A 27,747-nucleotide genomic window follows, 5' to 3' on the forward strand; every position below is an offset into this window, starting at 1 on the left:
ATCATGGTCTCATCAACAGAGCCTCTCTCCATGAGTCATCCCAGGTCCAGTCTTCCGGTCCTGTACTACCTGGGACCTATGTTTATGGTTAGTATTAGCCTCATGTCAGGGCAAAAATATGTGGCTACTCTGAAGATTATCTTTACATGAAACCCTCATTCTGGGTTTCCTTGGCATGCATTGAAATGCTGCATTTGTACTAAATGATGGCTTACAGATACAGAAAGGTCTGGTTCATAAGCGCCAACTTGCTGAGATGCAGTAGGATGTGTTATGAGCTCATTCAACTTTAAAAATTAAATAATTGAAATTATTATTGAATTATTTTGGATTGTGAAATTTATTTAGAGGGCTGAATAAAATACTAAGGACAGGGTGTTCATATGTTATTGTTTGACATTTCAAAGACAGGTACCGGATTCCAGCCTATTGTTGCTGTTCAGTCACCAAGTCATGTCCAACTCTTTGAAGCCCTGTGGACTGCAGCACACCAGGCTTCCCTGTCCCTCACCATCTCCTGGAGTTTTCCCAAGTTCATATCCACTGAATCGATGATGCCATCCAACCATCTCATCCTCTGTTGTCCCTTTCTCCTCCTGCCCTTAATCTTTCTCAGCCTCAGGGTCTTTTCCAATGGATTCCAGTCTACCCACCACAAAACTTATCCAAAGATCTGGAAACTGGTTTAAGGAAACTGCAGCAATCAAGTGTAAAACGTTAGAATATGTTATAATAAAGAGTTATGATGTGGATATCCTAAGAAATTAAGAGAACAAGGCCACTTCCTTTGGAAAGCTAATTCATCAGAATGATAGGGAGAAGAGTTCTCTCAGAGACTGACCATTCCTCATAATGTGACAATTAATATCTGTCAGATTCTTTAATATGCTTAGACCCAGAGATCTGGTATGTGCAAAGATGTTTGTTACATTATTTTCTAACAAAGTAAAAGCATGGAAACAGCCTGAATGGCCATCAGTAAAAAATAAACTATGTGCATACAGACAATGGAATATAATGTAGACATTAATAATAATGCATTAAACAGAAATAAACTCACAGACATATAGAACAGACTTGTGGTTGCCAAACGGGGGGGGGGGGGGGAGGAGAGGGGTCAAGTGGGGTGTGGGGTTAGCAGATGCAAACTATTATATATAGAGTGGATAAACAAGGTCCTGCAGTACAATACAGGGAACTATATTCAATATCGTGTGATAAACCATAATTCAGCTCAGTTCAGTCACTCAGTCATGTCCAACTCTTTAGAGCTCCACATACTGCAGCACGCCAGGCCTCCTTGTCCATCACCAACTTCCAGAATTTGCTTAAACTCATGTCCATAAAGTCGGTTATGCCATCCAACCATCTCATCCTCTGTCATCTCCTTCTCCTCCTGCCTTCAATCTTTCCCAGCATCAGAATCTTTTCCAGTTAGTCAGTTCTTCACATCAGGTGGCCAAAGAATTGGCGCTTCAGCTTCAGTATCAGTCCTTCCAATGAATACCCAGGACTGATCTCCTTTAGGATTGACTAATTTGATCTCCTTGCAGTCCAAGTGACTCTCAAGAGTCTTCTCCAACACCACAGTTCAAAAGCATCAATTCTTCGGTGCTCAGCTTTCTTTATGCTCCAACTCTCACATCCATACATGACTGCTGGAAAAGCCCTAGCTTTGACTAGATGAATCTTTGTCGGCAAAGTAATGTCTCTGCTTTTTAATATGCTGTCTAGGTTGGTTGCAGCTTTTCCTTCAAGGAGCAAGCATCTGTTAATTTCATGGCTGCAGTCACCATCGGCAGTGATTTTGGAGTCCAAGAAAAGAAAGTCTATCACCGTTTCCATTGTTTCCCCATCTATTTGCCATGAAGTGATGGGACCAGATGCCATTATTTTAGTTTTTGAATGTTGACTTTTAAGCCAACTTTTTCCCTCTCCTCTTTCAGTTTCATCAAGAAGCTCTTAAATTCCTCTTTGCTTTCTGCCATAAGGATGGTGGCACCTGCATATCTGAGGTTATTGATATTTCTCCCAGCAATCTTGATCCAGCTTGTGGTTCATCCAGCCCGGCATTTCACATGATGTACTCTGCATATAAGTTAAATAAGTAGGATGACAATATCCAGCCTTGACATACTCGTTTCCCAATCTGGAACTAGTTCGTTGTTCCATTTCTGGTTCTAACTATAGCTTCTTGACATGCATACAGATTTCTCAGGAGGCAGGTCAGGTGGTCTGGTGTTCCCATCTCTTGAAGAATTTTCCACAGTTTGTTGTGACCCACACAGTCAAAGGTTTTGATGTAGTCAATGAAGCAGAAGTAGATATTTTTCTGGAACTCTCGTGCTTATTCTATGATCCAACAGATGTTGGCAATTTGATCTCTGGTTCCTCTGCCTTTTCTAAATCCAGCTTATACATCTGGAAGTTCATGGTTAACGTACTGTTGAAGCCTTGCAGAAGCCCGAAAAAGATGTCCTTTTCATTATAGGGGACTGGAATGCAAAGGTAGGAAGTCAAGAAATACCTGGAGTAACAGGCAAATTTGGCCTTGAATTACAGAATGAAGCAGGGTAAAGGCTATCAGAGTTTTGCCAAGAGAATGCACTGGTCATAGAAAACACCCTCTTCCAACAACACAAGAGAAGACTCTGCACATGGACATCACCAGATGATCAATACTAAAGTCAGATTGATTATATTCTTTGCAGCCAAAGATGGAGAAGCTCTATCCAGTCAGCAAAAACAAGACCAGGCGCTGACTGTGGCTCAGATCATGAACTCCTTAATGCCAAATTCAGACTTAAATTGAAGAAAGTAGGGAAAACCACTAGACCATTCAAATATGACCTAAATCAAATCCCTTACGATTATGGAAGTGACAGTGGAAGTGACAAACAGATTCAAGGATTAGATATGATAGACAGAGTGCCTGAAGAACTATGGATGGAGGTTCATGACACTGTACAGGAGGCAATGATGAAGACCATCCCCAAGAAAAAGAAATGCAAAAAGGCAAAATGGTTGTCTGAGGAGGCTTTACAAATAGATATGAAAAGAAGAGACGTAAAAGGCAAACGGGAAAAGAAAAGATACCCATCTGAATGGAGCGTTCCAAAGAATAGCAAGGAGAGATAAGAAAGCCTTCCTCAGTGATCAATGCAAAGAAATAGAGGAAAACAATAGAATGGGAAAGACTAGAGATCTCTTCAAGAAAATTAAAGATACCAAAGGAACATTTCATGCAAAGATGGGCTCAATAAAGGACGGAAATGGTAGGGATCTGACAGAAATGGTAGGGATCTAACAGAAGCAGAAGATATTAAGAAGAGGTGGCAAGAATACACAGAAGAACTGTACAAAAAAGATCTTCATGACCCAGGTAATCACGATGCTGTGATCACTCACCTAGAGCCAGACATCCTGGAATGTGAAGTCAAGTGGGCCTTAGGAAGCATCACTATGAACAAAGCTAGTGGAGGTGATGGAATTCCAGTTGAGCTATTTCAAATCCTGAAAGATGATGCTGTGAAAGTGCTGCACTCAATATGCCAACAAATTTTGAAAACTCAGCAGTGGCCACAGGACTGGAAAAGTACTGTTGAAGCCTGGCTTGGAGAATTTTGAGCATTAGTTTGCTAGCATGTGAGATGAGTGCAATTATGTGGTAGTTTGAACATTCTTTGGCATTGCCTTTCTTTGGGATTGGACTGAAAACTGACTTTTCCAGTCCTGTGACCACTGCTGAGTTTTCCAAATTTGCTGGCATATTGAGTGCAGCACTCTTAGGACTTGAAATGGCTCAGCTGGAATTTCATCACCTCCACTAGCTTTGTTAGTAGTGATGTTTCCTAAGGCCCACCTAACTTCGGACTCCAGCATATCTAACTCTAGGTGAGTAATCACACCATTGTGGTTATCTGGGTCATGAAGATCTTTTTTGCATAGCTCTTCTGTGTATTCTTGCCACCTCTTCTTAATATCTTCTTCTTCTGTTAGGTCTGTACCATTTCTGTCCTTTATTGTGCCCAAGATCTTTGCATGAAAATTTCCCTTGGTGTCTCTAAGTTTCTGGAAGAGATCTTTAGTCTTTCTTATTCTATTGTTTTCTTCTATTTCTTTGCATTGATCACTGAGGAAGGCTTTCTTATATCTCCTTGCTATTCTTTGGAACTCTCCATTCAGATGAGTATATCTTTCCTTTTCTCCTTTACCTTTAGCTTCGCTTCTTTTCTCACTTATTTTTAAGGCCTCCTTGACAACCATTTTGCTTTTTCACATTTCTTTTTCTTGGGGATGGTCTTGATCATTGCCTCCTGTACAATGTCATGAACCTCCATCCATAGCTCTTCAGGCACTCTATCAGGTCTAATCCCTTGAATCTGTTTATCACTTCCACTGTGTAATCATAAGGGATTTGATTTAGGTCATATCTGAGTTGTCCAGTGGTTTTCCCTACTTTCTTCAATTTAAGTCTGAATTTGGCAATAAGGAGTTCATGATCTGAGCCACAGTCAGCTCCTGGTCTTGTTTTTGATGACTGTATAGCAAAAACACTATTTATTATGATAAATCATAATCACAAAGAATACACATATATATATACACATATAACTGAATCACTTTTCTGTACAGCAGAAGTTAATACAGTACTGTAAATCAACTATGCTTCAATAAAAAATAAAATTTTTTTTTTTTTTTTTTTTTTTTAATATTATTTTATTAGTTGGAGGCCAATCACTTTACAACATTTCAGTGGGTTTTGTCATACATTGACATGAATCAGCCATATAGTTACATGTATTCCCCATCCCGATCCCCCCTCCCACCTCCCTCCCCACCCGACTCCTCAGGGTCCTCCCAGTGCACCAGGCCCGAGCACCTGACTCATGTATCCCACCTGGGCTGGTGGTCCGTTTCACCATAGATAATATACATGCTGTTCTTTCAAAACATCCCACCCTCACGTTCTCCCCCAGAGTTCAAAAGTCTGTTCTGTATTTCTGTGTCTCTTTTTCTGTTTTGCATATAGGGTTATCGCCACCATCTATCTAAATTCCGTATATATGTGTTAGTATACTGTAATGTTCTTTATCTTTCTGACTTACTTCACTCTGTATAATGGGCTCCAGTTTCATCCATCTCATTAGAACTGATTCAAATGAATTCTTTTTAACGGCTGAGTAATATTCCATGGTGTATATGTACCACAGCTTCCTTATCCATTCATCTGCTGATGGGCATCTAGGTTGCTTCCATGTCCTGGCTATTATAAACAGTGCTGCGATGAACATTGGGGTGCACGTGTCTCTTTCAGATCTGGATTCCTCAGTGTGTATGCCCAGAAGTGGTATTGCTGGGTCATATGGCAGTTCTATTTCCAGTTTTTTAAGAAATCTCCACACTGTTTTCCATAGTGGCTGTACTAGTTTGCATTCCCACCAACAGTGTAAGAGGGTTCCCTTTTCTCCACACCCTCTCCAGCATTTATTGCTTGTAGACTTTTGGATAGCAGCCATCCTGACTGGCGTGTAATGGTACCTCATTGTGGTTTTGATTTGCATTTCTCTGATGATGAGTGATGTTGAGCATCTTTTCATGTGTTTGTTAGCCATCTGTATGTCTTCTTTGGAGAAATGTCTGTTTAGTTCTTTGGCCCATTTTTTGATTGGGTCGTTTATTTTTCTGGAATTGAGCTTCAGGAGTTGCTTGTATATTTTTGAGATTAATCCTTTGTCTGTTTCCTCATTTGTTATTATTTTCTCCCAATCTGAGGGCTGTCTTTTCACCTTACTTATAGTTTCCTTTGTTGTGCAAAAGCTTTTAATTTTCATTAAGTCCCATTTGTTTATTTTTGCTTTTATTTCCAATATTCTGGGAGGTGGGTCATAGAAGATCTTGCTGTGATTTATGTCGGAGAGTGTTTTGCCTATGTTCTCCTCTAGGAGTTTTATAGTTTCTGGTCTTACATTTAGATCTTTAATCCATTTTGAGTTTATTTTTGTGTATGGTGTTAGGAAGTGTTCTAGTTTCATTCTTTTACAAGTGGTTAACCAGTTTTCCCAGCACCACTTGTTAAAGAGATTGTCTTTTTTCCATTGTATATCCTTGCCTCCTTTGTCAAAGATAAGCTGTCCATAGGTTCGTGGATTTATCTCTGGGCTTTCTATTCTGTTCCATTGATCTATATTTCTGTCTTTGTGCCAGTACCATACTGTCTTGATGACTGTGGCTTTGTAGTAGAGTCTGAAGTCAGGCAGGTTGATTCCTCCAGTTCCATTCTTCTTTCTCAAGATTACTTTGGCTATTCGAGGTTTTTTGTATTTCCATACAAATTGTGAAATTATTTGTTCTAATTCTGTGAAAAATACCGTTGGTAGCTTGATAGGGATTGCATTGAATCTATAGATTGCTTTGGGTAGAATAGCCATTTTGACAATATTGATTCTTCCAATCCATGAACACGGTATGTTTCTCCAACTGTTTGTGTCCTCTTTGATTTCTTTCATCAGTGTTTTATAGTTTTCTATGTATAGGTCTTTTGTTTTGGCCACAGCAATCAGAGCAGAAAAAGACATAAAAGGAATCCAGATAGGAAAAGAAGAAGTGAAACTCTCGCTGTTTGCAGATGACATGATCCTCTACATAGAAAACCCTAAAGACTCTACCAGAAAATTACTAGAGCTAATTAATGAATATAGTAAAGTTGCAGGATATAAAATTAACACACAGAAATCCCTTGCATTCCTATACACTAACAATGAAAAAACAGAAAGAGAAATTAAGGAAACAATACCATTCACCATTGCAACAAAAAGAATAAAATACTTAGGAGTATATCTACCTAAAGAAACAAAAAATAAAATTTTAAGAATGCATTAAATTTCTGTGTACTAACCTGTGTGTGAGTATTAAGTCACTTCAGTCATGTCTGACATTTTGGGACTCTATGAAATGTAGCCCACTAGCCTCCTCTGTTCACTGGATTCTCCAGGCAAGAATACTGGAGTGGGTTGCCATTCCCTTCTCCAGGGGATATTCCCAAGCCAGGGACTAAACCTGTGTCTCTTATGTCTCCTGCACTGGCTGGCAGATTCTTTACCACTGCACCACCTGGGATCTTCCTTGATAGCCCAGCTGGTAAAGAATCTGCCTGCAATGTGGAGGACCTGGGTTCAATCCCCGGGTTGATCAGATCCCCTGGAGAAGGGAAAGGCTACCCACTCCAGTATTCTGGCCTGGAAAATTCCATAGACTGTAGTCAACACCACTGAGTGACTTTCACTTTCACTTTCACTTTTCCACCTAGGAAGCCATGTGGTAACCTGAAGTAATCTATAATATTCTGTTAAGTATAAAAAACAAATGCTCAGTCAGTACACATAATTCATTTGTGTAATACATATAGAAGGGAGAGAAGAGAGATTAACCCTTATGTATTTTTATGTGTTTGTATGAGCGTAGAAAAATGTGCTTGCACCAAAAGGTTAGCTGTGATTACCTAGTGGGGCCTGATGAGGAACTAGTGGACAGAGGAAGAAGAATGTGCAATTTTTCTTAATACATCTGTTAATGGCTTTACAGAGTCTATGGAGTAGGCACTGCTTTTGTATTTAAAAATAACTTAGAAAAAGTGCAACTGTATGTGCTCCCTCTGTTGATGCAAAAGCATTACAATGAACTAATAAGTCTATAATTATAAAAGCTAGGTGTTTTTATAAGTCATGGCAGCATAACAACTTTTTTTATTTTATAGTGGGGTTTAGCCAATTAACAGTGTTGTGAAGGCATAACAACTTTTTGAGCCAACCAAAAGCGGGGAAGAAGATGAATTCATAAAAGAAAAGGAATTTGCATTTCCTAAACTCCGGGAGTTTGTGATGGACAGGGAGGCCTGGCGTGCTGCAATTCATGGGGTCACAAAGAGTCGGATATGACTGAGCAACTGAACTGAACTGAAGCACTTGTTATAGGTATAAATACTTTGTTGTTGCTGTTCAGTCATTAAGTCATGTCTGACTCTGCAACCCCATGAACTGCAGCACACCAGACTCACCTGTCCTTCACTATGTCCCGGAGTTTGCTCAAATTCATGTCCATTGAGTAAGTGATGCTATCTAACCATCTCACCCTCTGCTGCCCCCTTCTTCTTTTGTCTTTCAATCTTTTCCAATGAGTCAGCTCTTCACATCAGGTGGCTAAAATATTGGAGTTTCAGCTTCAGCATCAGTCCTTTCAATGAATATTCAGGACTGATTTCCTTTAGGATTGACTGGTTTGATCTCCTTTCAGTCCAAGGGACTCTCAAGAGTCTTCTCCAACACCCAGTTCAAAAGCATCAATTCTTCAGTGCTCAGCTTTCTTTCTTTTTTTTTTTTTCATTTATTCTTATTAGTTGGAGGCTAATTACTTTACAATATTGTAGTGGGTTTTGTCATACATTGACATGAATCAGCCATGGACTTACATGTATTCCCCATCCCGATCCCCCCTCCCACCTCCCTCTCTACCCAATCCCTCTGGGTCTTCAGCGCTCAGCTTTCTTTATGGTCCAACTCTCACATCCATACATAAATGAACGTTTACCATTTCCTATATTCAACTCACGATGTAGCCTTATTCTGTAAAAAGAACCCAAAAGAGGACTATGTATATTTCCATTTTTCCAAAACTACATTTCTCCCAACTTAAGTAAATAAGCAGGGTTTAAAATTCCCAGAACCCTCCTCCTTCTGCCTCAACAGGAGGAAATTGTCAAAACTGGAGACAGGAAGTGCTAACAGAGGTGGCCCTCAGCCTGAGTTCAGAAAGAAGACAGGATACTAAATGCCCCTTTGGCGGTTAAAACTGAAGCTGGATTTCTGATAGTGGGCAAAACAAGGGGAAGACCAGCTTTCAAAGTAGGATAGGAGATGTTTCCTGGTAAAGTCAAGTGTGGCATCTTGAAGTGAGCTTCATAATCTTACCCTGGCTGCAAAGGTGGAGGATGAAACAGGTGAGGCAAATATTTTCATTAAAACTAAATTTTTATGCAAAAAAGTTTAGATGATATGCATTATAAGCAAGAGCCATTCTAAAAATTTTACAATAAGATGGTGAGGAGATCTTCTGCAAAGAACTTTGTAAAGATCTGATACACGTTTTGAGAGATGTAATCATAGTCTAAGCATTCCCTCTTATCCTTGAAAACAATCTATAGGTACAATACATAACTGAGATTATTAGTACCTGGAACTCACTGACCTTGTGGAAAGAGGTTTTCATACTCTCACAATTTCTGTCAATTAAGTCTGGCGTCCTCATCTTTAGAGACATATCACTTTTAGCTTTACTTGTTGCTGACAGCTATCTGTGAAATAAATTACTTCAAATAATGTTTTCTTAGTTTGCCTAAGATCGAAAGGTCAGATTGTTAAATCTCCATGTTTTTATCAAGAACTCTGTTGCACCATTTCAAAATAAGGTCATTTTGCTTTCCCCATTGGGTGTTCCACATCTAATAGTTTCCGTAAAGATCCAATATTGATGCTTGTGATTTCTATCACAATCATAGCATGGGCTTCCCAGGTGGCTCAGTGGTAAATAATCTGCCTGACAATGCAGGACACACGGGTTCAGTCCCTGGGTCAGGAAGATCCCCTGGAGGAGGAAATGGCAATCCACCCCAGTATTCTTGCCTGGAAAATTCCATGGACAGAGGAGCCTGGCAGACTACAGTCCATGGGGTCCCAAACAGTCAGACATGACTGAGCAACTGAGCACAAACCACTTTGCTGTATGCTAGAATCTTACACAACATTGAAAATTAACTATGCTTCAATTAAAAAAAAAAAAAATCACACAGTTTTAAAGAGTTGGATAGTGAGTTTTATTTCAATTTCAAACCCAGAACAAAATTCTTCCTGAAAGATGATTAGGCCTCTAGCCTCCAGCTGAAAGTGCCCAGAACTTGGAAGTTCCTGCCTTGGTAAAGCAGGTCATCCAATTTAAAAACAGATGTAATGTTGGAAAAGTTTTCCTTATGCTGAGTCAGACTTGTCTCCCTGTGTAACTTCCAGCAATTTGATCCTGGCTCAGGCTTTGGGAGCAGTTTTTTATAGGCTGTGTATCTTCTCTTTTTTCTAAACAAAAAATCCAGTTTCTTTAGCCTCATCTGACATTGTTTCATTCATTCACTCTTCATTATCTGGATCACGTGTTATTGACATAATGGACATATTTGCTGTTAAATAGTATCCTAAAATACAGCACCCAGAACTAAACACCTGGTTCAAGAGAAGAGGGAGAATGGCCCCTGGACCCTGATTCTTTTACTGTATTCTCACTAGCAGCCACTAGTCTGTTGAGGGGGAACTTCTGCAGAGAAACTTTATCCTTCACCTGATGTTTTGTTCTCTTTGTGTCTTTAACTTACAGAACTTCGCTTTTAAAACTTCACTTATTTTACAAAATCTAATTTGTTGGGCATCGTCCTTTCAGCCTGAAAGATTTTGTAATATACTTTCAAGTCTCTCACTCAGCATATTACATATAATTGGGATCATTTTGAAGAAAAGTAACAACCATGAAAGCTAAAAATGCAGATCTCATCACCCTCATGGCCCCACACTGGCCAATAATAGCTATCAGCTCGACATCTGTGTTTCCTGAATATGTCATTTGAGAACTTTATTCTGCATGGAATTGTTTCTACTTTAACAGAAGTTTTAAGGGATGTTTATTTGATGACTGGGATGTTCGAAGACACAGGAACAGGCTTAGATTCCACCTCAAGTACAGTGAAGCCAAGGCCATGCAGAGAGACAGCATCAAGCAACACCAAGGTTATTGACCAAAAACATTGTCCTTCTAGTGGGATAACTTTCATTAAAGATAGGTAGACTGCATACGAAACAGAAACAGACTCAGACGTAGAGAATAGACTTGTGGTTGCCAAGAGGGAGAGGCAGGCTGGAGAGGGATGGATTGGGAGTTTGAGTTTAGCAGATGCAAATTATTATGTATAGAGAATGAATAAAGAACAAGGTCCTACTGTATACACAGGAAACCCTATTCAGTATCCTATGATAAACCATAATTGAAAAGAATATGAAAAAAGAATGTGCATATATGTATAACTGAATCACTTTGCTTATAGCAGAAATTAACTCAACATTGTAAATCAACTAAAAAAACTGAAAAAAAAAGATAGATGATAATACGTGAACAACACATTTTGTAATATGCAAATCATGGGGGAAGGGACTTCTCTATGTTAGTAAGAAATTGGCGAGGGGCTGGAAGTGCAGCTTGCCATGGTTCTTACCTCCAAGTAGAGTATTTCCGCTACAATTCAGGATCTGCACAGAATGATTTAACTGCAAAAGAAATAAGAAGCAGCGACTGCAGAGGTTTATAAGAACCTGGAGAAACTTATAAGCTTGCTGTTTAATACTAACTCAGTACACTAGATTGTATCAGTCCCTCTATTCCACTTTAATTATTTGACGGTCTTAAACTTTAATAAAATAAGAACACAAAATTAGCATTAATCACTTCAGAAGTCCAAGGCAGGTTTCAAGAAAATTTTGAAACTTAACGTTTTGTTTTTCTACAATTGACAAAATTTAGGAAAAACATCAGAGAAGGCAATGGCACCCCACTCCAGTGCTCTTGCCTGGAAAATCACATGGATGGAGGAGCCTGGTGGGCTGTGGTCCATGGGGTGGCTAAGAGTGGGACACGACTGAGCAACTTCACTTTCACTTTTCACTTTCACACATTGGAGAAGGAAATGGCAACCCACTCCAGTATTCTTGCCTGGAGAATCCCAGGGATGGGGGAGCCTGGTGGGCTGCCATCTATGAGTCGCACAGAGTCAGACACGACTGAAGTGACTTAGCAGCAGCAGCAGGAAAAATATAACAAGAGAATATAAAATGAATTAAACCCTTTTTTCTTCCCACGTTTTATTCTTACATACTGTACAGGGTACATAAGCTAAGGATCGGCCACTTTGTATTCCTTCACCAGAAATCCCTAAAGTTGATTTCAAATAACTTCATCTGAAAAGATAGCACTTATCACACAATTCCAAAGCAAAATAAAGTATAATAATCACAGTCATAAAAAAAAATGCATGGGGGCAGAAATTCATAAGGGAAAATACAAGTTTAACTAGGTTGATATCATGTAAATATTCCCGGCTACATTTCTCCAATGTTAGATAATAGATATCTGAAGGTATTTTCTGTACTTTTAAGTAAATAAACTCTATGGAGTTTAACAAATAATTACCAAAACAAAAATTTAATATTGTAGATGCCATTAAAAATCTTTAAGGTAACTCCATCAGAGATGAAACATCCACTTTATCTGCTATAATAGGAGTTACTAATTGATAATTCTCTCAACACTCCCTTGGAGCATTGGGTTTTGTAGTGTTGAAGCCTTTCTTCATGTCACACATTGCCCAAAAATCAAGTGTATGGCAATTAGACTCTCTCCAAGGGAAAAGAAGAATTGTAGGGGGAAATGTGGTTTAAGTGGTTTCTTGGGAGCTTTTTCCAACTTTGGGAGTGCCAACTGGGGAATAAGTGAGGGAACAACAGGTTGAGAAATCTAAATGTCCGTCTCATAGTTTACCTAGACCAGGTGGGACTCTGGAGCAGGCACACAGTACACTTGAATATAAAATCAAAGCATTGTATACAAAATTTTGGATCTGGCACTAATGGTCAAGGAGAAAAGCAAGACTACATGGGAATTCCCTCGCAGTTCAGTGGTTAGGACTCCACACTTTCACAGTCGAGAGTCTGGACCCTGGTCAGAGAAGTTAGATCCCTCAAGACACATGACATGGCCAAAAAAAAGGGACAAAGAAGAAGAAAAACAGTTCTGCAAGAAGTATTAATCGGATAATTGAAGAATTTCAAAACAAAGTAAGAAACTTTGCTAATGCTGGATGAAAGAGCTGCACTAAAAAAATCACAAAATAGTAAAAGATTGGGACCATCTTACACATATATCTATACATTTCTCAATTTAGCCAGATTAAGGAATTCAGCAAGCAACAAAATCTAGCTCTTAACTATGTTAGCTTTTTTTCCCTAATTTGTTCACTTCTATATAGTTCATTTTATGGAAAGAGCTATAGAAGTGTTTCCAAATGTTTCAATAAACTTTAAGTAAATTGCATACAATTTTTTTCTTCTTAAGAGATAAATGCTATAAAGAAATATTTAGTCAATTATCTAATGTATTTGTCTTTAGAGAATCATATATACATATAACTTCTTTGAAGACCCTGAAATTGGCATTGCTAAATACCAGTGCACAGAAGTTCAGAATGTGAGTGCAAGAAACACAACTTTTGGGGGTCCTGCTTCCCCAGATATCAGATGCAACCGTAAACAACACCAGATTGATGCCACAGGCTGACAATGTAAAACTAGTAGCCAAGGGCTTCAGACAAAAGTAAGACATGGTTACTTTTATCGGGCACAATGGAAAACACAAGCCAATGACAGAAACACTATGTGAAGCCACACTTTTTTTTATAAGTCATCAGTTATGAAGAGTATTTGTCTGTTTAGAAATAAATGAAATCCTAAAAATGAAAGGTCATTTTAGCTGAACACTATAGAAGATCATTATTTACAAGAATGTTTCATGTTCAAAGAATCATTACCTAATTAATGCTGCATAAGTGAGAATTATTCCATTTATGTAAAGCTGAAAAACATGTACCACTATGAAATGATGTATGGTTTAGTGATGCAAACAAAAGAGGTTAAACTGAAAAGAATAGCAAATAAAATAAAAACACAAAATTCAGGGGCAGGAAGAAGAGGCACACAAGAGGCTCGATGACACTCGTAACGACAATGTCTCATTTCTAACGTGAGTGTGGTTGATGGGTATCTGTTGCATTATTTTTCCCAATACTTTGTACATAGTTTATTACTTTTTATCTACTCAACAATGTTTTTAAGTTCAATGAAGTTACAGGGCTTGAATTTTGAAGGAAAGATTTGAATAGGCAGACTCGAATCCAAAATGAATGGAGGAAAAGCAATAGAACTGACCATTATTTATGTGGGACTATGACGCTGAATCTGGCAGAGTGAAGAATTCACCAGGAGAACGATAGGATACAGCATACAGGGTCAAAACAGGAGAGTCTTAAGAGCTTCTCTGAGAAGACACTAATCAATTTCACAAGGAACTCTTCTTGGAAGCTTTAAGCTTAGGAGTAACCTATCAAGGTTTGCATAAGGAAATTAATATGACCTCTGCATGCAAGATGGTTTGGAGTGGTGGGGATAGAAACTAGAGAAAAAGTGAGCATGTTACTATAGCAACTCAAGGATAAATTGAAATTTTTCTGAATGGAGATGATCCTGGGAGTAGTAAAGAATCTGAAAGTTGGGATTTAGTCAGTTATTAGACTTTAAATAGCTAAAACAGGGTAAGCAAAAATTTTTAGTTTTCCAGGTAGAATAAAAATTACTAAGTTGAGAGGGAGCGCAAGAAGAGATAATAGAGCAAGTTGTACTTAAATTGAATTTGCTGTAACAATGGAACACCCAACTGGAAATATCCAATAGAAAACCAGAGATACAAATGGACATTGCCTACAAGCTACACTGAGATAAATCTGTAGGGCCCGAAAAAAATTGTGTTTTCATTGTTATGCAAAATTTATTATGTACTGCAAAAATCCTAATCAACTGATAAATAGTCAAATTTGTAGAGTACATTTTAAAAACTACTCTACAACTCACACAACTCTAGAAATTCAGAGCTAAATATATTCTGAGCTATGAAATATCTCAACTCAAGAACCACAAGAGAGAGGTCCTTTCTGGAAGTGAGTCACATTTTCAAACACTCATTCAGAATGGAATCATGTCTGTTTTGTAGGTACTCGACTCAACTAAAAAAACAGTTACTGATTGCTCAGAATAGGCAAGTACAGTAATAAGGTAATACAACTAAACTATTAAAGGTATCATACAGTTGAGAAAAGATCAAAGTTAATCCTAAAAGATTAACGTTTAGGATTCTCAAAAGAGAACTGAATACATTTGCAAATTCACAATCAGTGCTGACCTCAGTGAACATCTCTTTCAAAGCAAAAGTCATCAGTTTTCTAACAACCTGGAGAGGTTTCAAAGATAATGATTTTTTTGGGTAACTGAGCTTGTGGTACTTGTTGGTCCACATGTCCCCTGATTTCACTTCTGGGGTCAGAAATTATAGATGAAGTGAGCTTCTGGGAAGATGAGACATTTGAAAAAAGTGATTCCAAAGGAGTTAAAGCTTAATGGATTAGTATAATGAACTTTCTGAGGGCAACAGTGTGGAAATATTTCTAAGAGGTGCAGCAGAACATGGAATCACTAAAAAGCAACTATTCTTGCCCAACCGATAATTTTGTTTTCATATAGGCTGGGTAAATTTTCAGAAAGTATATTAATTTCCCAATGTAATGGTTTGTATTTTAAGCCAAAAGATATCTTTAAATGTATTGAAATTTTTTTTTTTTTGCTGAGTGCACCAGTGGTGTAAGAACCAGAAGAGAAATAAAAGTCAAATTGAGAGGCCAAAAAAAAAAAGGAAAGGAAATTTTCAAATGTTCACAAATATCACAAACAGTATTGCAGACTACAGTCTTCCAGAAATCAACAACTGGGCTTCCATAGTGGGCCAGTGGTTAAGACACCTCCTGCCAATGCAGGGACATGGGTTCGATCTCTGGTCCAAGAAGATCCCACATGCCGCAAGGCAACTAAGCCCATGGGCCACAGCTGCTGGGCCCATGTGCCTAGAGCCTGAGCTCTGCAACAAGAGAAGCCACTGCAACAAGAAGCCCACACACCACAACTGGAGAGTAGCCCCCACCCTCCGAAACTAAAAAGCCCTCGTACAGCAATGAAGACCCGGCACAGCCAAAAATAAAAACAAATAAATCTTTAAAAAGAAATCAACCATTGTGTTAAGCACAAAATCAGAAAGTGATTCTTGAACACTTTTACTTTAATACCAGATTATCTTCCAAAGACAGCTCAGAAATTATTGTTAACGATACCAAGTTAAAGTTAAAAGTGAAAAGGTAGCACAGCTAAAGTGTCAATAGTGTCATATAAGAGTATACAGGGGAAAACAGAGTGGGTTCTGCTTTACTCAATCTTTGAGATTAGCACTGAGAATTTATCAAAGAGAATAGAAAATAATTTTCAAACAGTGCTGAGTTAACAAACATCTCTTATAAGACATGGGTAGTTAGTCTTGTGGCTGCTTGAAGAGGGTTTCAAAGATGATAATTTTTCAGGGTTAAAATCTACAGACTCCACTATTTCCTCCAAACACTCAAAATTGTTCACAGAAGTAGAAGCATTATATTCACATAAAATGACACAATCTAGAGGTGTAATTAAGTCACATTATACCAAAAATTGCCAGTATGCTGTATTAGTGTCTTTAATCAGAACAGAGTCTCACGCTCAAGAGGAAAAGATTATCGTTCAATCCTAAACACACAACAGTAATCCCTAAGAGAGCAACTCCCCTCCTGGTTATACAATAAGGAAGTCAAAACAAACCTGAGTCTTGCAATGAACATTCCATTTATTTAATAGCCAGAGTTTACCTCTTCCAAGCCTGTGGGGAAATATCACTCAAAAAAAAAACAAAAAAAACTGTACAGCTAAAGATTTCTTTTGTAAAATATTTTTTTAGAAAGAGCCTAAATGTACCACTCCTGAGACTCAGGTTTTTATATATAAACTTACTTAGAAAGGGATTCATGTATAAATACCATCTGCCACACTACCAGCCATGCACACTGCATCCTTCAAAGCTATACAACAGTGCCAAGAAGTCAAGGGTGCTCAGACACTCAGAAACCGACTGGAAAGTTGAAAGCAAGGGAGGAAGAGAAGGAAGGTGTGGACAGAAACAGATGCATCTGATAGCAGCTGTCAGGGAGCAGAGTCCAGCCCAGAAAAAGTTGGAGGACTCTGTCATGACAGCAGAGAACTGAGGAAGTGATAAGCACCAGGGGGAAGTAAGAAGGCAGAGGGAGACATAGGACATGGAGAGCTTGCTTCTGGAGCAGGCACGTTCATTTAGCCAGTTTGTGCAGTGTGAGTGCATTTCAGCCTGAAAACAGCACTCAGTAATTCAAGCTATTATGTGAAAACTAGTAAGCCAAAATAATATCCAAAGATATACAAGTCTGGGTTACCAACAACAACGATGTACCACTGAATGTGATCCACACTTTTCCTGCTGCCCACACAATCTGTCCTGGGGAAGCTATTGGAGACAACAAAAGAGGAAAACTAAAGCTGAGTCCTGCATTCAAGGCATGTGAAACACATGCTCAAATCTGAGGACTAGACAATTACAACTATAATAGTGATGCAGGGCATATATCCAGAACTAGGAAGCAACCAGCACTAATGTCAGAGAAGGTTCATACAGAGACACAGCTTGCTTAGGCAAGATGGATGTTCAAAGTCAAACAGAGGAATTTCTGTAAACTTTTGTGTCCCCTGCCATCAGCCATCCTCTGATTTTCCTACCTCCCACCTCTCCCTCTTTACTGCTACCATTTACCACTTCACATGAAGGCATATCATCTGTGCTAAGAGCTCAAAGTCTAGCGTATAATGTCTTTCCATATGTGTTAAGGCACTCCTTCCAAAAAAACTTTTTAACCAATTCTGGATGTTTAATACAGACAATATGTGTCCTTTTGTGGGTCTGGCTTCTTTGACTTTGTATGATGTTTTCAAGGCTCATCCATGTTGTATCATGAATCAGTACTTCATTCCTTATTGTGGCTGAATAATATTCCATTTAATAGATATACTACAGTTTGTTCATTCATCTGTTGTTGAAAACTTGAGTTATTTCCATTTTGGGGGTGTTATGATTAGTGCTGCTCTTCATAAAGACAGAAAGCAAATTGATGGTTACATAGGCTGGGAGGTTGAGGAATGGGGAATGATTGCTTAATGGGTACGGTTTTTCTTCTGAAAATGCTTTGGAACTAGATAGATGTGTTGGTTACCCAACATTGTGAATGTACTAAATGGCCTGTACAGTTTTATTATTTATTTATTTTTGGCTGCACGGGGTCTTAATTGTTGCACTGGCTTTTCTCTAGTTGCGGTCTAGTTTCAGGGTGCTTTTCATTGCAATGGCTTCTCTTGATTTGGGCAGAGCAAGACTCCAAGGTGTGCAGGCTTCAGAAGTTGCCACACAAGGGCTTAGTTGCTCTGTGGCAACTAAGTGTGTAACTTCCCTGAACCAGGGATCTAACCCATGTCCCCTGTGTTAGCAGGAGAATTCTTAACCACTGCACTACCAGGAAGTCCTGTACATTTTTTAAAGGTTAATTTTATGTTATGTGAATTTCTCCTCGATTAATTTTTTTTAAGTGCAAGTCAAAGCCTCCACTGCCACCTGCCTAAATCAGGGTCCTATGTGTGGGCTAAATTACAAATCAGAAATGTAAGATAGTTTAAAATAGATTGTCTGTAACATGTAGGTTGTCTTTCAAAGCCAAGATCAGACACTACCTGCTTTTTGAAGCTTAGGGGGTGTGTGAGTGTGTGTCAGTCACTCAGTAGTGTCCAATTCTCTGCAACCTATAGCTGACCAGGCTCTTCTGTCCATAGGATTTTCCAGGCAAGAATATTGGAATGGGTTGCCAAGCCCTTCTCCAAGGGATCTTCCTGACCCAGGGATCAAACCCAGGGATCAAACCAGGTCTCCACTGAAGGCAGATTCTTTACCATCTGAGCTACCAGGGAAACTCACTGGAACTTGTTGGGGAAATATAATTAAAAATAAAATATTCTCATTCAGAAAGCCTCTCCACAAAGGTAGTAGAGAAAGAAGGCATTTTTGCACTGAATAAGCATTAAACCAGAATGTGATGGACATTTCATTCACTCCACTAGGAAAACCACAGACAGAAGGATCTCTTACCCTTTTATAGCCAAGCAGTTAAAATCCATTACATCTTTGTTTTCAAGCAAACTCGTCCTCAAATAAGAGGACCTGACGTCATCATTTGTCACACATAGTTCACCTAGTAATTCGGGTGACTTTACCTAGTGACTGGGGTTACTATCTGTGTTCACTAACAGACTTCATATAGAGGACAAGTACATATCTTGTAATAGGAGGTAGTTTTGGAGAGAGGCTCCTTCCTTCCCTCAGGAACTAAGAGACCAGGGTGTTGTTTTCCTTGGATGTTTACATTCCAAAGTATGATTCCCAGGTACCTGAGGAAAACATTCCTGGGTCATATAGCTGGCCAATGGTTTATTGATCTTTTTAAAATATGCACTTATGTTTTGACGAGACAGAGAAAGAATCTACAAGATTCCTAAAGCAATTGTTTCCAGAAAAGAGAGATGGGGGAGGTATCTCTCCTTATTTTCAAGAAGGAGAATTAAGTCTCTCATTTTTAACTTTTGTTTATTTTCTCTGGTCTCAGCAAAAAGTAATTACTCCCTCTTCCAAGGTGCCTTTCTATGGCACTTCCCACTTAGTATTTCGAATTGAAGTAATTTCAACAGGATCAGTATCTGTTTTCTTTCTGCACCCCTCCTGGTGCCCAGCACAATGCCCAGAGCCAACACTCAGAAAAGACCCTGGATGACAGGCGAGAACCTTGTGGTGATGGAAATGTCCTGAACCTTGACTGCACCAGTGTTCATATCCTGGTTGCCATTTTGTCCCATTGTTCATGAGATATTACCATCAGTTCAGTTCAGTTGCTCAGTCATGTCTGACTCTTTGTAACCCCATGCACTGCAGCACACCAGGCTTCCCTGGCCATCACCAACTCCCAGAGCTTGCTCAAACTCATGTCCATAGAGTCGGTGATGCCATCCAACCATCTCATCCTCTGTCATCCCCTTCTCCTCCTTCCCTCAATCTGTCTCAGCATCAGGGTCTTTTCCAGTGAGTCGGTTCTTTGCATCAGGTGGCCAAAGTATTAGAGTTTCAACTTCAGCATGAGTCCTTCTGATGAATATTCAGGACTGATCTCCTTCAGGATTGACTGGTTTGATCTTGCAGTCCAAGAGACTCTCAGGAGTCTTCTCCAACACTGCAGTTCAAAAGCATCAGTTCTTCAGTGCTCAGCTTTCTTTATAGTCCAGCTCTCACATCCATACATGACTACAGGAAAAACCATAGCTTTGACTAGACTAATCTCTGTTGGCAAAATAATGTCTCTGCTTTTTAATATGCTGTCTAAGTTGGTCATAACTTTTCTTCAAGGAGCAAGAGTCTTTTAATTTCATAGCTGCAGCCACCATCTGCAGTGATTTTGGAGCCCAAGAAAATAATCTGTAACTGTTTCCATTGTTTCCCCATCTATTTGCCATGAAGTGATGGGACCAGATGCCATGATCTTAGTTTTCTGAATGTTGAGTTTTAAGCCAACTTTTCAACTCTCCTCTTTCACTTTCATCAAGAGGTTCTTTAGTTCTTCTTTGCTTTCTGCCATAAGGGTGGTGCCATCTGCATGTCTGAGGTTATTGTTACTTCTCCCGGCAATCTTGGAGCAGTGACCCCACAAGAGACTGACCCAGACTTGCCTGTGAGCGTCCAGGAGTCTCTGGTGGAGGCATGGGTTGGCGGTGGCCTGCTGCAGTGTCGGGGGCACTGAGTGTGGCAGTGCATGCATAGGACCTTTTGAAGGAGGTCGCCATTATCTACATTACCTCCACCATAGTTTGGTCTCAGGTCAAACAAGAGGAAGGGAACACAGCTCCACCCATCAACAGAAAACTGGATTACAGATCAAACCAGTCAATCCTAAAGGAAATCAGTCCTGAATATTCATTGGAAGGACTGATGCTGAAGCTGAAACTCCAATACTTTGGCCACCTGATGCGAAGAGCTGACTCATTGGAAAAGACCCTAATGCTGGGAAAGATTGAAGGCAGGAGGAGAAGGGGATGACAGAGGATGAGATGGTTGGATGGCATCATCGACTCAATGGACATGAGTTTGAGCAAGTTCTGGGAGTTGGTGAAGGACAGGGAAGCCTGGCGTGCTGCAGCCCATGGGGTCGCAAAGAGTCAAACACGACTGAGTGAACTGAACTGAACATGGTCCTGCCCATCAGAACAAAACCCAGTTTCCGTCGCAGTCAGCCTCTCCCACCAGGAAGCTTCCATAAGTCTCTTATCCTTATCCAAGAGGGCACACAGAATGAAAACCACAGTCACAGAAAACTAATCAAACCACAGCCTTGTCTAATTCCATGAAACTATGAGCCATGCCGTGTATGACCATTCAAGACGGATGAGTCATGGTGAAGAATTCTGACAAAATGTGGTTCACTGGAGAAGGGAATGGCAAACCACTTCAGTATTATTGCCTTGAGAACCCCATGAACAGTATGAAAAGGCAAAAAAAGATATTACCATTGGCAGATTTTAATAAAGGGCATGTGAGTTTTCACTGTACTATTTCTTACAACTAGATCTACAATTACCTCAAAGGTTTAATTAAAATTTTTAAATGTCCTTGAATGAATAAACACATGTGAATTACTGTCAAGTAACAGTTACAGAATACTATAAAGAGAAATACAGACTAGACTGAAGGGAAGAAAATTGACAGGGGCATTCAGGGGAAGAGTTGAGCAGAATTGAGGGATGCCTTTAGGTTACCATGGGGACTAGCAACCAGGATGCTAAAACTGCTCTGCAGAGTAGGAAGCTCTGAGAATGGACTAGGTCAAAAAAAAAAAAAAAAAAAAACTGGCAAAATTAAAATGTTTAGCAACATGGATGAGCTAGAAATTATCATACTATGTTAAGTAAGTCAGAAAAAGACAAATACCATATCCTAGCACTCATATGTGGAATCTAAAATAGAACACAAATGAACTTATCTATGAACCAGAAATACACACAGACATAGAGACTAATCATGTGGTTGCCAAGCGGGTGAGGTGAGGGAGAAATGGATTGTGAGTTTGGGGATAGCAGAGGCAAACTATTATATATTGAGTGGATAAACAATAAGGTCCTACTATATAGCATAGGGCATTCTATTCAATATCATGTGATAAGTCATTATGAAAAAGAATGTGTGTGTGTGTGTGTGTATATACATATATATATATATATATTTATATATATAATGTTTAAAGAGAGACAAAAAGAAGGCAAAAAGGTAATATCCAAGAAAGGATGAATGCAAATAAAAAGGATTAAATTGTCTAGAATAAACTAAGATAAAGGGAAGTTAACTAAGACACGACTCCCCGGGACCCTTACTAGAAGACAGCGGGGTCAATGTCATGAGTTAGAGAGAGAAGGTTTAGAAAAATCATTTCTTCAAAGGCAGGAAGAGAAGCTAAAAGAATTCCTGTCAAACTGGTGAAGGAGATGTACTGGGACCCGACAAAGAAAGTCTAATATTGTGGCTCAAATGGGAGCCATGGATGGGTGCACAGTTTTAGCTTAAGAATTATAACTTCAGAGGTTAGGATCTCCTAACGAAAAGGGAGTGGAGAACAGGAAATCAAATTGTTGTGGAGTTTTGTTTAATGCTTACAGTCTGCAATGCTCACAATATAACACGAGTTATATTGCTAATACACTGAAACTACATAATTGGTATTCTAAATTGGTCTCACTCTCTAATAATGTTCATTTTGGGAGCATGAAACATCCATGTACTGGGCTACAATGAATGAGTTAGGAAGGCGAAGTGCTATGGAAAATGCCAGAAAAAATAGAACCCAAATGCCAAATCTTTGATTAGAGAAATAGCCCTGCATTTCACTCTTGAGTTACAACAGCAAAGAATTTTACCAAGAACACTCTGGCCTGTGTACGATGCTCTGATAAATCACTCCATGTGAAATGCATGTGCAGGACAAACAGAAATGAATGCCAGTATCACTCACACACCTTAAAGCAGGCTGTGAAATGCTGACAAACATGTTCCAGCACAAATCTGTCTAATTATATTCTTAACTGATACATGAAACACAAGATTAAACCAGATCGTGTGGAGGCGTGCTCCTGTGAGAAAAATCAACAGAATAACAGAAGGAGGACAAACTAGTAAAGTGAAGGTCTGTCACATGCCAATTTTCTTACAGTACAAAAAAATAGGTTTTTATTTGCTGATGAATTATGCATCTATAATCTATCAAATGGCATGATTGATTAAAAAAGAAACCCGGCCGGCCTTTGAGCGACAGCGACGCAAGATGGCAACCACCACGGGCTCGGATAATTTATGAAAACCGAATATACAGCCTTAAAATAGAATGTGGACCTAAATACCCAGAAGCACCCCCCCTTTGTAAGATTTGTAACAAAAATTAATATGAATGGAGTTAATAGTTATAATGGAGTGGTGGACCCAAGAGCCATATCAGTGCTAGCAAAATGGCAGAATTCGTATAGCATCAAAGTTGTCCTGCAAGAGCTTCGGCGCCTAGTGATGTCTAAAGAAAATATGAAACTCCCTCAGCCACCTGAAGGACAGTGTTACAGCAATTGATCAAAAAGAAAAACCACAGGCCCTCCCCTGCCCCCCGTTCGATTTAAGCAGTCTTCATTTTCCACAGTAGTAAATTTTCTAGATTCGTCTTGTAGACCTCAAAGTACTGGAAAGAAAGCTCCCATTCAAAGGCAGTTTATCTTAAGATACTGTAAGTGATACTAATTTTTTTGTCCATTTGAAATATATAAGTTGTGCTATAACAAAAAAAAGAAAAGAAAAGAAACTCATACTATCTTAAGTGGCTAAAGAAATTACTCTTAATAAGCAAAGTAATACCCAAGCTCTATGAGATTATCCCCCTAATTAAAGGATCAGTTAGACTGTTTAAAGAAAAGAGATTCATATTTACAACTGCCTGGAGGAGAAATCCATTGGATAGAAACTTGTGTGCCATCAGTTCTCTCTGGTACAGTTTTCACTTTTTTAAAATTAATTTTTATTAATTTTTAAATTAATTTTTAAATTAATTTTTATTTTAATTAATTTTTATGTGTAGTTGCTTCACAATGTTGTAAATTCACAGCAAAGTGAACCAGTCAGCACCTCCCTTTGGACTTCCTTCTCATCCAGGTCACCAAAGTGTATATAGCAGAGTTCCCTGTGCTATACAGTACAGTTTTAGAATAAAACCTGATCACAACATTTCTGTGTAAGACAGGCAAAATACTAAGTGGATTAAGATTCAGGACTCACACATGCAACAAAATTATGCACTTGAACAGATGCCCAAATACGTTATATTAAAAGCACATACATATGCGCCCAAGTACATTACTTGAAAATAAATGAACCTATTATTTTCCTTTCAATATTTTTTTTTCATCCTGAAAGCAAAAATCCAGTCTTAAGTACAAGCAGGTTAGAAGAGACACTGTGTCCTTCAAAGGTTCAGGCCCAAATCCCAATATATCACTCAGTAAAAATCCATCAAGATGGAGGATGGGTATGTGCCTGACTTGCTTGGATTCATAAATACTAAAAACATGGGGAATGTAATGGTTTTGAACTACGTATCCATCTGCTGGTAGTTCATCATCCCCCACTCCCACCTCCTTCAAGCAAATAAGTGACTCTGTTCATTGCCTCAGGGAAGAAGAAAGCAAAATCCTTGGTCTTGGAATAAAGAGGATTCAGAGTCTAAACAACAGAAGAAGCATCATTCATTTTACATGTATTTATTGTCTTCTCACTGCCAGGCACAAAGTTAGAAAGTGGTGAAAGAGTCATGAATAGGACAGACAGGTCTTGGGGCTTATATTCTTGAACAGAAACTTAGGATAGAAGAGCTTCCCTGGGACTGAAGGGAGAGGGGAGAAAGGTGGAGGGAAGAGACAGGGGTAGTGGTGGGTCTCCAAGAGAGGAGCCCCAGACCCTGCTGCTGAGTCAGAGCCCCTGCAAAGCAGCAGAACGGGAGGTAAGCTTGGGGACCTGATGGCTTCGGAGCGCAACATCCTGCTTCTCGGACTGTGGCCCCAGGAAATGGACAAGAGCCAAATAGGTTATGGTTGAACAGGGTGTCTGGCAGATGGAGCTACAAACAACCCACCTGGAATTTCCATGCCAGAGGCACACTAATGTAGCAGAAGGGTTCTCAAGGCCTCAGGCAGGAAGCAAGCAGCTAGAAGCAAAAATACAAATTCAAACTAAGAGACTTAATCTTCCCTGTTGAAATAAGGTAAGACATACACACACACACACACCGTTTTCTTAGAGCATTTACTTTAGAACCCTTGTCATTGTAAATTCTTTCTCTGTTTCTTTGCAATGTAAGTGAATCTTTTTAAAAGCTAAATAAGATTTTGTCCAGGTTTGCAACCTATGAAAGTCTTTGACTTTGGAATGTAAACATCCCAGGAAAATAGCACACCAGTCTCCCAGATCCTGTGGGAAAGTAGGAGCCTTTCTCCAAAACTACCTCCCGTTACAAGAAGTGTAGTTTTCCTTTATGTGAAGAAGCCTCTTAGCGAACACAGATGGTGACCCGAATTACCAGGTAAAGTTATGAGATGAACTGTGTGTGACAAATGGCGATGTCAAGTCCTCTTTCTGGAGGACTAGCTACTGCTTCTCTTGAGAACAGGGGTGTAACAGGTTGTATCTGCTTGGTTCTAGAAGGGGAAGATTTCCTTCTGTCTTTGCACTCAGTGATTCCTTGGATGTGCATCATATTCTAATATAAAGCAACATGTTTTCTTTCTCTACTATCTTTGTGGAGAGGATTTCTGGGTTGGGAGATTTTGTTGTTAATTTTTTCCCCAACCCCCAACAACACAAATGGAACCATTCAGAAGGATAGAGACTGACTCAGGGAACCCAGACTTACACAGACAACATCAAACATGGTACAGGGGCCCCATAGTCACAACTATGAAGTTCCCCAAAACTTAGACGCAAAATTTTGGGGGGAAAAGGTGGGAAGTTCATATGATGAAATTTAATTACACATCCTGTGCAGAATTGAAGCTCAAGGTGAAGATTAATTTGTTATAGAAAAATATAGCAACGTATATGTCCTGTCTACCCTAGCCTATGGACTCAGATTTATACCAACTATACCAAATAATGGAACTTGCCAATGTTTAACTTTGGGAGTCCTATTTCAGACATTTGTGCTAAACACTCATTTCCTCTGGGTGAAGCATAGAAGCAAAAGAGTGGAAGGAAGCCTAACATTTGTAACAGTGATTCGCAAGTGATTCTCAAACTTTGCTGCAGGTTAGACATCAAGGAAATCAAACCAGTCTTAAAGGAAATCAATCCTGAAGATTCATTGGAAAGACTGATACTGAAGCTGAAGTTCCAATACTTTGGCCCCTGATGCAAAGAGCCAAGGTCTTGGAAAAGACCTTGATGCTGGCAAAGAGTGAAGGCAGAAGGAGAAGAGGGGGACAACAGATGAGATGGCTGGATGGCATCACCGACTCAATGGACATCAGTTTGAGCAAACTCCAGGAGATGGTGAAGAACTAGGAAGTCTTCTTCTCCCTGGTGGCACAGTGGTAAAGAACCCGCCTGCCAATGCTGGAGACATAAGAGATGCAGGTTCGATACCTGGGTTGGGAAGATTTCCTGGGTTGGGAGAAGGCCATGGCAACCCACTCGTGTTCTTGCCTGGAAAATCCCATGGACAGAGGAGCCTAGTGAACTGCGGTCATAAAGAGTGGGACACGACTAAAGTGATTTAGCATGAATGCACTTTATGTGCCAAGTGTTTTACATCAATTACTAAGACATTACCAGCTTATGGTCTAAAGGGTAGACTCTGGAGTCAGACTGCCTGGCTTTGGATCTTGACTCTGCACTTCACTGAACTTCAGTATCTTTATCTATAAAATGAGGATGATGATAATAGTACTACTATCATAGTAGTAATAATATGAAGGGTATAGCACTAGTCTCATTTTACAGATGAAGAAATTGACGTTTAAACAGTATTTAACCCAAGCACACTTGGCTAGTAGTTGGCAGGCAGAGGCTTGGCCCAGATCTTTTTCAAGTGTGTGGATCAAATTTAATCTAATTGCCCTCCTCTGTTTCTGATCATGGAGCTGAGACAGGAATGGGGCAGGGCACAACCTTTTCAAAAGAATGACTTAACTGTTGAGGACACAACATATACCTAAACTGGTTAGAATGACGAGGTCTTCTAAGAGGCGGACGATTTGATTTCCTGTGGACCATGAGCCTCATTATAGGCTCATTGTTAAATATTAGCATGTGCTAAGTGACACACCCACAGATGCCAAGACAGTTCTCAAGCCGACCATCAAAGGCAAAAGTGTGGGTGGTGACCCAGTTTCTAGAAATTTCCACTGCTTCCCCGAAATAGTTGGAATAATTCTCCCATTCATTAGCCTATGAAATTACTCAGCGCTGGTGGTTCAGATGGTAAAGAATCTACCCTGCAATGCAGGAGATCCCGGTTCGTTCCCTGGGTTGGAAAGATCCCCTGCAGAAGGAAATGGCAACCCACTCCAGTATTCTTGCCTGGAAATTCTCATGGACAGAAGCGCCTGATCCCACATGAGGGTCACAAAGAGTCAGACATGACTGAGCAACTAACACACGTGCACACATAAAAATGAAACATCCCATATTTCAGAGCTGCTCTCACTTTCTCAGACTGCTTTCTGTCTATGGAATGTGTATCTCTCTAAAAAAACCTGCTTTCATCTTACTTTATGAGCTTCCCTGGTGGCT

The 27,747-nt window shown here is 39.5% G+C and overlaps 1 pseudogene; it reads left to right on the plus strand.

The window, feature by feature from the left end:
• Window positions 1–3: 3 nt before the first annotated feature.
• Window positions 4–23,770, plus strand: LOC136150131 (ubiquitin-conjugating enzyme E2 variant 1 pseudogene; annotated as a pseudogene).
• Window positions 23,771–27,747: the final 3,977 nt, after the last annotated feature.

Source organism: Muntiacus reevesi, chromosome 18 (assembly GCF_963930625.1).
Source record: "Muntiacus reevesi chromosome 18, mMunRee1.1, whole genome shotgun sequence".
NCBI lineage: Eukaryota > Metazoa > Chordata > Mammalia > Artiodactyla > Cervidae > Muntiacus > Muntiacus reevesi.